The sequence below is a fragment of the Monodelphis domestica genome, chromosome X, assembly GCF_027887165.1.
Source record: "Monodelphis domestica isolate mMonDom1 chromosome X, mMonDom1.pri, whole genome shotgun sequence".
Classification (NCBI taxonomy): Eukaryota; Metazoa; Chordata; class Mammalia; order Didelphimorphia; family Didelphidae; genus Monodelphis; species Monodelphis domestica.
The window spans coordinates 33,850,291-33,861,457 of NC_077235.1; the positions used below are offsets into that span (position 1 = coordinate 33,850,291).

The 11,167-nt window shown below is 47.3% G+C and overlaps 1 protein-coding gene across 5 annotated transcripts in view; it reads right to left on the bottom strand.

The window, feature by feature from the left end:
• Positions 1 to 8,952, bottom strand: part of CNGA2 (cyclic nucleotide gated channel subunit alpha 2) — a 38,773-nt gene extending 29,821 nt beyond the window's left edge. For 2 of the 5 annotated variants that reach the window (XM_056809712.1, XM_056809715.1), the window contains exons 1-2: positions 7,327 to 8,952; positions 708 to 3,434 (exon numbers count right to left, since the gene is read on the bottom strand). The gene's annotated coding sequence lies outside the window, so the exon portion shown is untranslated. Of the gene's footprint in view, positions 1 to 707; positions 5,322 to 7,326 lie in introns of those variants that run through there. The other 3 variants (XM_056809714.1, XM_056809716.1, XM_056809713.1) reach the window with 3 other exon arrangements.
• Positions 8,953 to 11,167: the final 2,215 nt, after the last annotated feature.

The following is an 11,167-nucleotide window of genomic DNA, read 5'->3' on the forward strand; positions in this document are numbered from 1 at the left end:
ATTCTTCCTCCACTTTCTAAATTGACATTTACTTTAATACAGGAATCTTTCAGCATGGGTCACTGAGCCAAAATGATATCATTTCAAAAGTGCCCATAGGGTTGGTTTCCATACCATGGGAGCACCACACCCAATCATGCCTTTCCAGAATGAATTCTAAGGTCCCTTGGAGCTCTAAATCAATGAGCCTATGAGCTACAGCCTGGTGCCTTGGGCCCAGTGCCAAGGCCATGTTCTCAGTGGGCTGTCAGAGGTATATCTAGTCTGTGTCCAGGGACAATGAAACACTGATTGGCTCAATGGGTTTTCCTTATAGAAAAGGGTCTTTCTGCAGCCTAGAGAATGTCCAGTGCCATAGGAAGAAAGGACTTTCTGTAATCATCCAAGAGTCTACTCCCAGATACCAGAAATTACTTTTGATTTAGTTGTTCTTAGAGTCTCAATGGTTTCTAGAACCCAGAAGTAGCTAAGGATTCAGGAGGATAGAAGTTCCCTGAAATCAAGTGCTGTTGCTCAGAGAGATAGATAGATAAAGAGAGACAGACAGACAGAAACAGACAGAGAAACAGAGACAGACAAAGAGACAGTCAGAGACAGAGAGACAGAGAGAGGGAGAGGGAGAGAGTGAGTGTGTGTTGCCTCAGTGACTAAATGCTTTTTACATATTGGACATATTAGAAATGTTTGTAGAATGGAAGTATTATTACCAGTACTCTTTGCCTAATGTTACCAAGGGCAACTGATAAATGGCTGTAAGAAGTAGGCATATAGGAAACAGGAGCCAGGATACCAGGTACGTAGGTTGGGTTCTGCAGGTTGTTCCAAAAGTATCTCGCCCCCTCACTATGATCTAGGGAGAAGAGAGAAGGGTTTGCTCATTCATCCAGCTGATTGGGTCCTGGTCTCAATAAGGCATCAAGGGGTCCCAAACAAAGCCCCAAGAGCAGTAGTGCTCCTGTGGTTTCCCATAGTAATCACTAGGTCTTGCTGGTACCCAGAACAAAACCAGTCTATTGGTTTTTCACCTGTCCATACTCAGGCTATCTTCCACTCTTAACAGAACCCTAAAATCCTAGCTGGATTCTCTTCCCTCAGCTCTAGAAGCTATTTACTCACCTTTGCAATCATACCCACTACCTTGAGGGCCACTTAGAACACATCTGGGCCTACTTCATTGCTCAAATGGCTTAGATGAGATGGGAATCACGAAGTCTATTACTTTTGGTGAGATGGAAGATCTTACCCCTGGATCTTCCCATCTGCCTCTCCCCTGAACCCTTAAGCCTTTCAAGCCTTTTGATGTACCCTATAGCTGGTCTTCCCAAGTTAATGTATGGGGTCCTTGGGAGCAGGAGCCATCTTGCTCTGTTTGGATCCTCACTACCTAAAACAGTACTTAGTACATAGCAAGTCCTTAAAACGCTTTTTTAATTCATTCATTCAGTTAGTCAGTGCCTTGCTTTGACACTTCTCATCTACATTGGCTAGGTTGGGAATGATATGGGCACTCGGAGTCTAAGCCTGAGCCAGAGATAGTTTAAGGACTAGCAGACCAATTAAGGACTCAGATTCAGATGGGATGTCATATTTAGATCGGGAGAGGTACATGTAAATATGACATCTTTAACATCAAACTCTCTAACACTCCAACATTAGAAGGGCAGGATATGCCAGCTGAGACAACTGAATTCTGACCAAGAAGATCTCAGTTTAAATTAGGGCTCTGGCATTTACTATCCAAGTGACCTTAGCCAAGTCAATTTTCCTCTCTAAGCCTCAGCTACCATTTTTGCTTTTGTTTTTTTAAACCAGCACTTACCTGGAAAGATGTGAGAATGGCATAGATGCTAAAGGGTAGGCCTTGGAATAAGGAAGAATTAGATTCAGAGGCCTGTATCTGCTGCCCAGCAGCTGTCCAGCTAAATCAGGGCTCTTATACTTAGAGCTAAATGACTCTAGGGAAGTCATTTAACCACTAAGTGTCTTGGGCAACCTCTCCAAGACTGACAGGCAACTGCTATTCTGCATCAGTGAATGGAGTTTACATTCCAGGAGTTCCCAGCACCTATAAAATCACAGTTTCTTACCAAGAAAGGAAAAAAAAATCCACCAGTTAACCTGCTGGGATCATCATAAACCCAAGTAAGATTCATCAAAGAGCGCTTTCTAATCATAAAGCACTGTATACACAGCAGCCAGCATTCCTGCTTAATATTATTCTGCTATCGGCCTGGAGGCCATGAGAGACAGCAGCTGCCAAGCGCCACAAAATGGCTGCCCAGGAACCCTGGCAACACTATCTCCACCCACCCTGTTCTCCCCTAAAGCCAGGGACAGAAGTCCAGGCCCATTTCCCTTGTCTCCAGCATACTTTCTCTGATTCTCCCAGCCAGAAGTCATTCTCCTCTACTCTCACCCAAGTGAGATTTCTAAATGGAATAGGCTGCTTGAGCCCTGGATAGAGGACATGACACCCTGGTGATGCTGTCCACTCCAGCCACAGCCACTTAGTTGGCTCGGTCCAGCTACTCAGCAGATGCTGCAGGCTGCCTCTTCTAAGCCAAATATGCAGTCAGTGATTACATGGGAAGCAATTACAGCACCCGAGTCCCTAGAACATGCAGTGGGATGAGCTTTAACCAGCACCCACTGCGACACCCCCCCCAACCCTCCCCTCCTTCCCGGTCCCTCAGTGTTTCTCCATCTAGCTCCAAGGCCACAGGGGAGGGTGGGGAGGGAAGAGGAGAGGCACGACTCTGTCTGGCCACTGGGGATCTCATTATAGCTCAGGGAGACATCAGAGAAGGGCACTGAAAGCCAACACTGCCACCAAGGGGCCAGATGGCACATTGCTAGGGGCACTGCTCAAATGGCTGCTGCTTCCTGAGGCTGCTCTAGGCTCCCTCTCAAGTGATGGCTTTGCCTTTAGGCCCCTGCCAGAGAAAGGGAGAGCGAAGATGGTAGGTCAGGCGTCTTAGCTGCTTCGAACTGGGCACCAGAATTTGGCAGAAATGGCCGGAGAACAGAGGGCCTACCCTTACCAGTCCCTGGGCTCAGAGCCTTTGGATAGATTTGATGGGAAAGCCATGAGACAGCATTACTCCCATTCCTCAGAAATCCCCTCTCTATCCCACAAGGAAGGGAGCTTAAGTTTAATATGCACTCATGCGCGCACACACGCACATGAACACACACACACACACACACACGCACACAGGGAGCTGAGAGATTTTCTGTACTCTTACCTACTAAAGGTACACGATCAACAATACTCATCTGCAAAAATAGAGAATTGTCAGGCATTCTCTTGGCCTCTATAATTCCAATCCTTTCAGCTACCTTCAGCTGGTTTGGAACTTGAATGCCGGTGTAATTCACATCTCCCCAGGGCCCAGGTGGACCCAGAGACCATGGTAAAGCCAACATATCTTCTCCTGAGAATAGGAAGGATAGGAGAAAGGATTTACTGTCACATTCCTACATTGGGGAAGACTGAGGCAAGGAAAGAAGGATGGGGAAGCCATTGTGAGCTCTGAGCACAATCCATTCAGCAAAAAGGTTGTTGGAAAAGGGTTAGAGCACCTCTTAGGTCCTCCCTCAACTCACCCAAGGAGAAGGAGGAACCGTGTCCACATCATGTTCTGGACTAGAAAGAACTTACCTGGTGAAGAACAAAGAACATGTAGTCCTTTGGCTCCACATAAGTCATCAGATGGAAAAAAGGAGAGAAATAAGCCTGCTTTCTTTCTTTCCCTCCTTCTTTCCTTCTTGGCCATAATGATTCATTTTACTTTTTTAAGGCCTGCTTCTCTCTCTATCCTACCTCACTCCTCCTCAAGCCTTTTCAAGAAGGGAAGAATTCTGGAGCTACAAGCAAGCCTAGCTCTAGGTCCAGTCATCTCACTCCCACTGGGTAAACTGGATTGGACAGGGATCAGCCTAGAATAAGAACCCCCATTAGCCAAAGAGTTCCTTTGTCTAAAGGCGTATTCAGAAAGAAAAAACACTTTTTTCTAGTTGGGATACATCCCCCCAAAGACCATCCCAAACTTAGCTGAAAAGGCTGAGGATCCAAAAAATGTCTGAGATCAGACTAGAGCCTTCTTCCCCTACTCCTGCCTCTTGCTCCAGAATAGGGAAAAAATAAATACCATCAGCTTTTTCTTAGAAACCTGGGACTCTTCTTTTTCCCATTCTCCTTGACTCCTATCTCCTGCCCTAGAGTGGGAGTAAATATTACCTCAACAGCCTTTCCTTAGGAAACAGGATTGTGACCCTCATTCTTGTCTTGTCCCCTCCCTTCTCCCCAACCCCTGCTTCTCTGCTTCCTGCCTCCGAACCCAGATAAGAAACAAATCTCCCCCTCCCAGCTTTTCTGGGAGGCCTGGAGACATCCCCCACCCTGTCTTCTTTCTTTCTTCCTGACCCAACATGGGAAAAAATGTCCCCAATAGTTTTTTTCTGAGGAGACAAAACTAAGACCCGTTCCTACCTATCTGCTTCGAATCATTTGCCTCAAAATAGAGAACAAATATCAGTCTTTTCTGAGAAAACTATACTGAGACCCCACACAAACACACACACCTAAATGCTTGCCTTTCTTCCCAACTCCTTTTCTAACATGACTGAATGGAGACCCTTTCCTCCCTTGGCAGCTAGTGGCACAGTGGATAGCATCCTAGACCCAAGGCAGAAAGATCTGAGTTCAAATCCAGCTTCAGGCATTCTTAGCTATATGACTCTGGGGAAGACTCTTATCTGCCTCAGTTTCCTCATCTGTAAATTGGGGATAATATCAACACCTACCTGCCAGGTTTTTGCAAGGATCAAATGAGATAATGTTTATAAAGCCCTTAGTATATTACCTGGCACATAATTAGCACTAAATATTTATTTCCTTCCTTCCTCACTTCTTGCTGTCCCCTGTCTCTAGGAAAGCAGATATCCTGCCCCTTACCATATTTTCTGAAGAGATTAAAGAAGGATTATTTTCCCTCTCCTCTGCCCCCATAAACTTCCCTCTTGGCTTCCGGTTTCCTTCCTCCTTCAGAATAGAAAGTAAATATTTGCTCATTCTTTTCTGAGGAGACTTGGGAGAGACCCTTCTTTTTTTCTTCCTTCTTCCCTTTCCCCTCCCCTAGAATTTTCTGAGGAGAATGAAATGGGGATCTTCCTTCTTCCTGTTCTTGCCTCCTAATGAAGAACAAATCCCCACCACAAACACATACAATCTTTTCTGAGATTACTGGAACCCTTTCCCCAACCTCCCCTCACTCTTGTCTTGTGCTCTGAGATCAGGAGCAAATATCTCCCTCCACAGTCTTTTCTGAGGAGACTGACTGAGCCCCTTTCCTGTCCGCCCCCCCCACCCCTACCCCACTCTTCCTTCTCCTGCTTGCTGTGCTCTGTCTCTAAGAGAATAAATTCCTCCCAATAGCCTTTGCTGAAGAGATTGGGCTGAGACCCCTTTTCTCCGTACTCCCTCCCCACTCTCTCTAGGAGATAAATTCCTGCTCAAAAGTATTTTCTGTGGAAACCACTAGGATCTTCCCCATTGATTCCCTGCCCTTTTATGCCCTACTTTGGAATGAAGAACAAGTGCTACTCAACAGTCTTCTGAGGAGACATGGGCAAGATTCTTCTTTGCCATCACCCCCCTCCTGCCCCAGGGTGCCTCCTAATGAGATTAGAATCCTTTTTGAGCCTTCTTAGATAGGGAGCAAAAGCCATCAACAGTCTTTTCTGAGGAGACAGGAATAGAGGCCTTCCACACACATAGCCTACTACCACCCTGGCATTACCCCTCAGCACCACCCCCACCTCTCTGCTTTCTTTCTTCTGCCTCAAAATGCCACGCAAAATGCTCAAGTCTTTTCTGAGGTAACTGTCCCCCAACAATATTTTGTTGTGAAAAAATAGCAGGACCTTCACCCCCTTCTTTCCCTTCATCTGCCTCAAGATGGAGAGTAAATACTCTCTGAGTCTTCTCTGAGAAGAACAGGTTCAGATCCAATTTCTTTTACTCCTGGCTGCTTGTTGCCTTCTGTTCCTAGGAGAGTAGATGCTCCCAGTCTTCTCTGAGGAATCTACACTAGGATTTCCCCACCAACCTCCTTTCTTCTTTCTCAAAATGGAGAGTAAATACTTAACAATATCTACTGAGGAGGTTGAGCTGGAAGTCTGCTTTTGGCCACACCCTAGCCCTTGCCCCCTGCCCCAAGATAGAGAACAAATGCCCCAACAGTCTTTCCTGAGGAGATTAGATGCAGATTCTTTTTCCTCTCCCTCATTTCCCTCCCTGATCCCAGTCATCTGCCTCAAGTTGGAGAAAAATACTCCTCAGCATAATTTTTCTGAGGAGAATGGACAGAGAACCTCTCACACAAACACACATTTCTTGCCCCAGAATGGGAAGGAAATCCACCCCACCCCCACTAGTATTTTCTGAGGAGACTAGGACGTTTTCTCCTTCAGTGATGTTTTCTGAGGATAAAGACGCAGAACATTCCCCCACCTTCTATCTCCAAGATGAGAAGCAATTGTCCCAAACAGCCTTTTATGAGGAGACAAGGACCTTCCTCCCCATCCCCCCCCCACTGACATACTGATTCCTGTCATTTGCTTCAAAAGGGAGTGCAAATATGCCCCCAAGTGCCTTTTCTGAGGAGAATGGACTGAGGAACTTGATCTCTCACCCTTTCTCCCAGAGGCCACTTGGCCTCTCCCCTTGCTTGCCTCCTGTCTTCTGTCTCAAAATAGAAGGCAAATGTTCCTCAACCTTTTTCTGAGGACAGGGGTCTAAAAGCTGATTTTCTTCTCACCACTTACAGCTCTCTGCCTCTAGGACCTTCTCCTCCCCTCTTAACATTTCCTGAGGAGACTGAATTGTGACCCTTGTGGTCCCTTTTCCCACCTCCTGACACAAGTGCACTTTTTTTCTTATCTTCTGACTAAATGTGGGGCAAATGTTCCTCAACAGTCTTTTCTGAGGAGATTGGACTGAGTCGTCCCCCCCCCCCCCCCGCCCTCCCCACACACCCATCTTCCCGGTCTCCATCTTGAGCCTTTTCTGAGGAGACCAGATGAGGGCCTTTACCCTCCTCCTTCCAGATTCTGTGCTCACATGTAAAACAAATGTCCCGACAGCCTTTGGGAGGGGACTTTCCCCCTCAGTACAATTGTACTGTGGTGTGCCCTCCAAACTGCTTTCTAGAGGACTCGAGTACAGCCCTTTGCTCCCTTTCCTTCTGGACACAATGGAGGACAGTATTTTCCGAGGAGACCAGACTGGAACCCCCTTTTCACCCTTACTTCCCTGACTCCTACCTCAGGGCGGGAAGCCCCCAGGAGAGTCTTCTGAGGAAACCTCCAGGCCTGGAACTGAGAGGGCAGCCGGCCGAGGTGGCTGGCACCACCCTGCCCACCCCTTCCCTGTGGAAGCCAACCACTGGAAAAGGCTTCCTGCTGGCCCTCCACACGTGGAATTTGGATTGAGAGAACACCTTTTTGCTCCTTCCCTCACCCACAAAGCAAATGGGGCAGGGGCAGGCTCCTGCTGTGCTTTAAATGATAAGGCTCTCTACCTCCCCCTGGTGGCCACAAGCTGGAACATCAGGCACCTATTGCCCTCCTGTATTACTGGCCTCTCCCACCTGCCAGCCCGCTACTGTAGCATGTCGCCCCCTACAGGGCCACTTCAGGCCCGGACCTCCTAGAGGGAAAACTGGCATCTGGGAGCCAACACCAGCTCTACACTTAGCTGGGCCGTACTGACAGACCTGAACTCTCCTAATACTAAGAAGCCAAAGGGAAAGAAACTCCCAGAAGGCAATGGGGAAAGAAAAGAAAAAGCCCAGTTACTGTTGGGGGGGCTGAAATCATAAGAAAACCCCCACAAAAGGAGGCCTGGATGTTCCCTTAGGGAATTCCCAGTGCGAGGAGCCTCCTTCCATTCCTGCTAGAAGCTCTAATCCTTTTAGGCACTAAAGACTGACAATTTTTTAAACCCTACCTTTCATCTTAGAATCAATACTGTGTTTTGGTTCCAAGGCAGAAGAGCGGGAAGGGCTGGGCAATGGGGGTTCAGTGACTTGCCCAGGGTCACACAGCTGGGAAGTGTCTGAGGCCACATTTGAACCCAAGACCTCCTATCTCTAGGCCTGGCTCTCAGTCCACTGAGCAATCCAGCTGCCACCTGACAATTACTTTTTAATTCACAATTTTATTTTTTTTTCATTCCAATAGGTGCCTACTGTGCGTGTAGGATACAATGCTACTTCCCTGGGGAACCAAAACAACTCCCCACATCATCCCATAGCTTCCTGTTTCTGCCACAGAGTGAAGGAGTATCTTCAACAGTGTTTTCTGAGGAGAACCAGGGCATCTTCCCTGAGGTAGTTAACTTGTTGGGGACAATGGGCTCAGGCTTGGTGAGGCTCTCCTGTCGGCCAATCCACCAGACCCCACTCCAAATCCTTCACTGTATACAGTCCACACAGAGCTAGATGCAAGAATTTGAGGAATTCTGGAGGGGAAAACCCCAGCACTGAGGGCATTTTGAGTGAGATAGGAAGCCATTATTAATGGAGGTTCTTCTGCCTCAGCCTTGGGAAGAAACCACTGAAGCCCTCCTTCCTGGGACTCAGTTCTATTCAATCCAATTTCAAAAAGCATTTCATCGGTGCCGGTGTGTCTTCTATGCAATGCCCTGAGCTAAGGGTGAAGGACGCAGAGACGTACAAAAACAAGAACCAAAACATCGGGGAGAGGCATCTGCACAGAGCCAGAAAGAGCCAGAAGACCACCAGAGTAGCTGCTGCCACCACTGCTGCTGGGGCTCTCTTTGCCATCATTCCAATGGACTCCATTCAAGAAGCAGTCAGTAACTGCTGACTGTATGCAGTGCACTGAGCTGGATACCAGAGAGAGAAAAACCAAGCCCAAAGAGCAAAAGAAACACCAAAACAAAGCAAAAGCACCCAGCACTGGTCATTTTAACAAGCAAGCTAGAAATCTAGTGTTGAGCGTGATGCTGCCTCAGCCTGGGGAGAGGAAGAGACAGGCCCAGGCAGTACAAGTGAGCCTCTCCTTGCATTTCAGACACACACACACACACACACACACACACACACACACACACACACTGCCTAGGCACCTACTATGTATGCACCATGTGTGCAAACAGCTGCAGGAACAAACTTCATCCTGGGCCTTGGACTATGTTTTCCTGCACTAGGAGTCACTGAGGCTGGTACAAGCTGCTCACAGGCAGGAGGGCTCCTTTCTGGGATTCAATTGAACTCAATTCAGGACTTACTTTGGAGATACCTACTATGTGTAAAGCAAGGTGCTAGGTGCTGGGAAGGAAGAAGAAAAATAATAAAAGGAAAGGAAAGGAAAACCCTTCTTTTGAGCTCCTGGTCCCAAGGTAGAAAGAGAGCCATGACAAGGAGTGCTGCCACCTTGACGCCAGGAGGGCACCCACTAAGCTCTGACTTAGCACAACAGAGAGTCTCATTGTGCAAGATTGACTTTGATTCAAAGAGCACGTAATACATACATACTCTTTGGAAGGAAGGGTGCCAGAGGCTAGAAAGATTTTGTAAAGCCTCTAAATAGTTTAAAAAGAACTCCCAGCAAGAGCAATGACGGTGTGTGCCACTTAAGACACTTACCCAGGTAGAGAGCCACTTTGGGCCATGCTCTCACCTCAACCCCCGGCGAGGGACACAATGCCAGGCAGGATCCAAGCTGCCATTTACCTTTAAAGCACTATCAGATTTCCACGCAAGGCTCTGCAATCCAAGCGACAGCTCTATTCTTATAGACTATGGAACAGTGCCTGAAAAGGGAAGTGACTTACCCAACAGAGTCACCCAGTCGATTAATTACCATCCAGGGCAGGATGTGAATTCAGATCTACCTGCTACCAAGGCAGGCGCTCCATCTTCTCTCCTTTGCCTAGGATCAGGGCTAACCCTTTTAAGCGGGTGCCAGCAGGATGCAGGTAGAAAAAGAAACATGAAAACAACTTCAGGCAGGCCCATTTTTACTCATTTGGGAGAAGGACCTTGACTTTGCCCTGGGAGTAAACTAGTTGATCTCAGAGAACTCTAGAGGTGTTCTTTGCCATAATTTAATTCAATTCCAAAGACATATCATTATCATTTGTTAGGTACAAGGACCCAGCGTTGGATGTGGGAGAGATTTTTTAAAAACCTCTAATGAAATTAAAAATAACAACTAGTCCATCTCTTAGCACATTTTTGCTCAAGTCGAGAGCTACTGGGGGGGTAGTGTTCTTGCCTCGGCCTTAAGAGAGGAATAGATGATCCCACAGACTTCTCGGGGTAGGGTGGGGTCTCCTTTCTGTGACTCAATTCTACCTGATACAATTTTTAATGCCCACAATGCCCAAAGCCCCATGCTAGGTGATGGGGAGACAAAAAAGAGTTGAAAACACCATCTCTTGGAGCATCCTGACCAAGGTACAAGGCTGCCCATGTGAATCCTGCTCCAGTGTCCATTCTGGGAGCAAGCCAGTTGCCCTACTAAGGTCCTACTTATCAAAATTCATTCCAATTCAAGAAAAATGTAGTAAGCTTCTTCTGGGTGCATGGCACAGGGACACATACCAGCCTGACCAAAACACAAGGAGGAAGAATGCCTCAAGATAGGGCCCAAAGGTGCCATGGATAGCAATCTTGGCCCTGACCTAGGAGGAGAGCAGAAGGCCCCAGAGTGCTCTTGGCTCTCTGAGAATTCCATAATCATGCAATTCCACTTCTTTAAAGCCCGAGATAAGTACCTACTATGTTCCAAGACATCTGGCTGCTAAAGGTTGGGGAGGGGGAAATAAGAGAAAAACAGAGAAAACATGATCACCATGGAGCTTTTTCTGCCTCTGCCCTGGGAGGAAACTTTGGAATTTCATATTGCTTTCCCATGATTGGATTCCATTCAAAAGCCACTTAATAAACCCTTTAGATGTGGTTCTGCTTCAGCTAGGGGAGGGGGCCAGATTAGCTAGCAAGGCTCAGCATCATTCAAAGGGATTCGATTTTCTGGGCAGTCAGTAACTGCCTACTATGTGCAGGGTACTGAGCCAGAGAAGAAAAACAGGCACAAAAGCAGAAAGGAAAAACCCCAAACAAAGAAAAGCCACCCG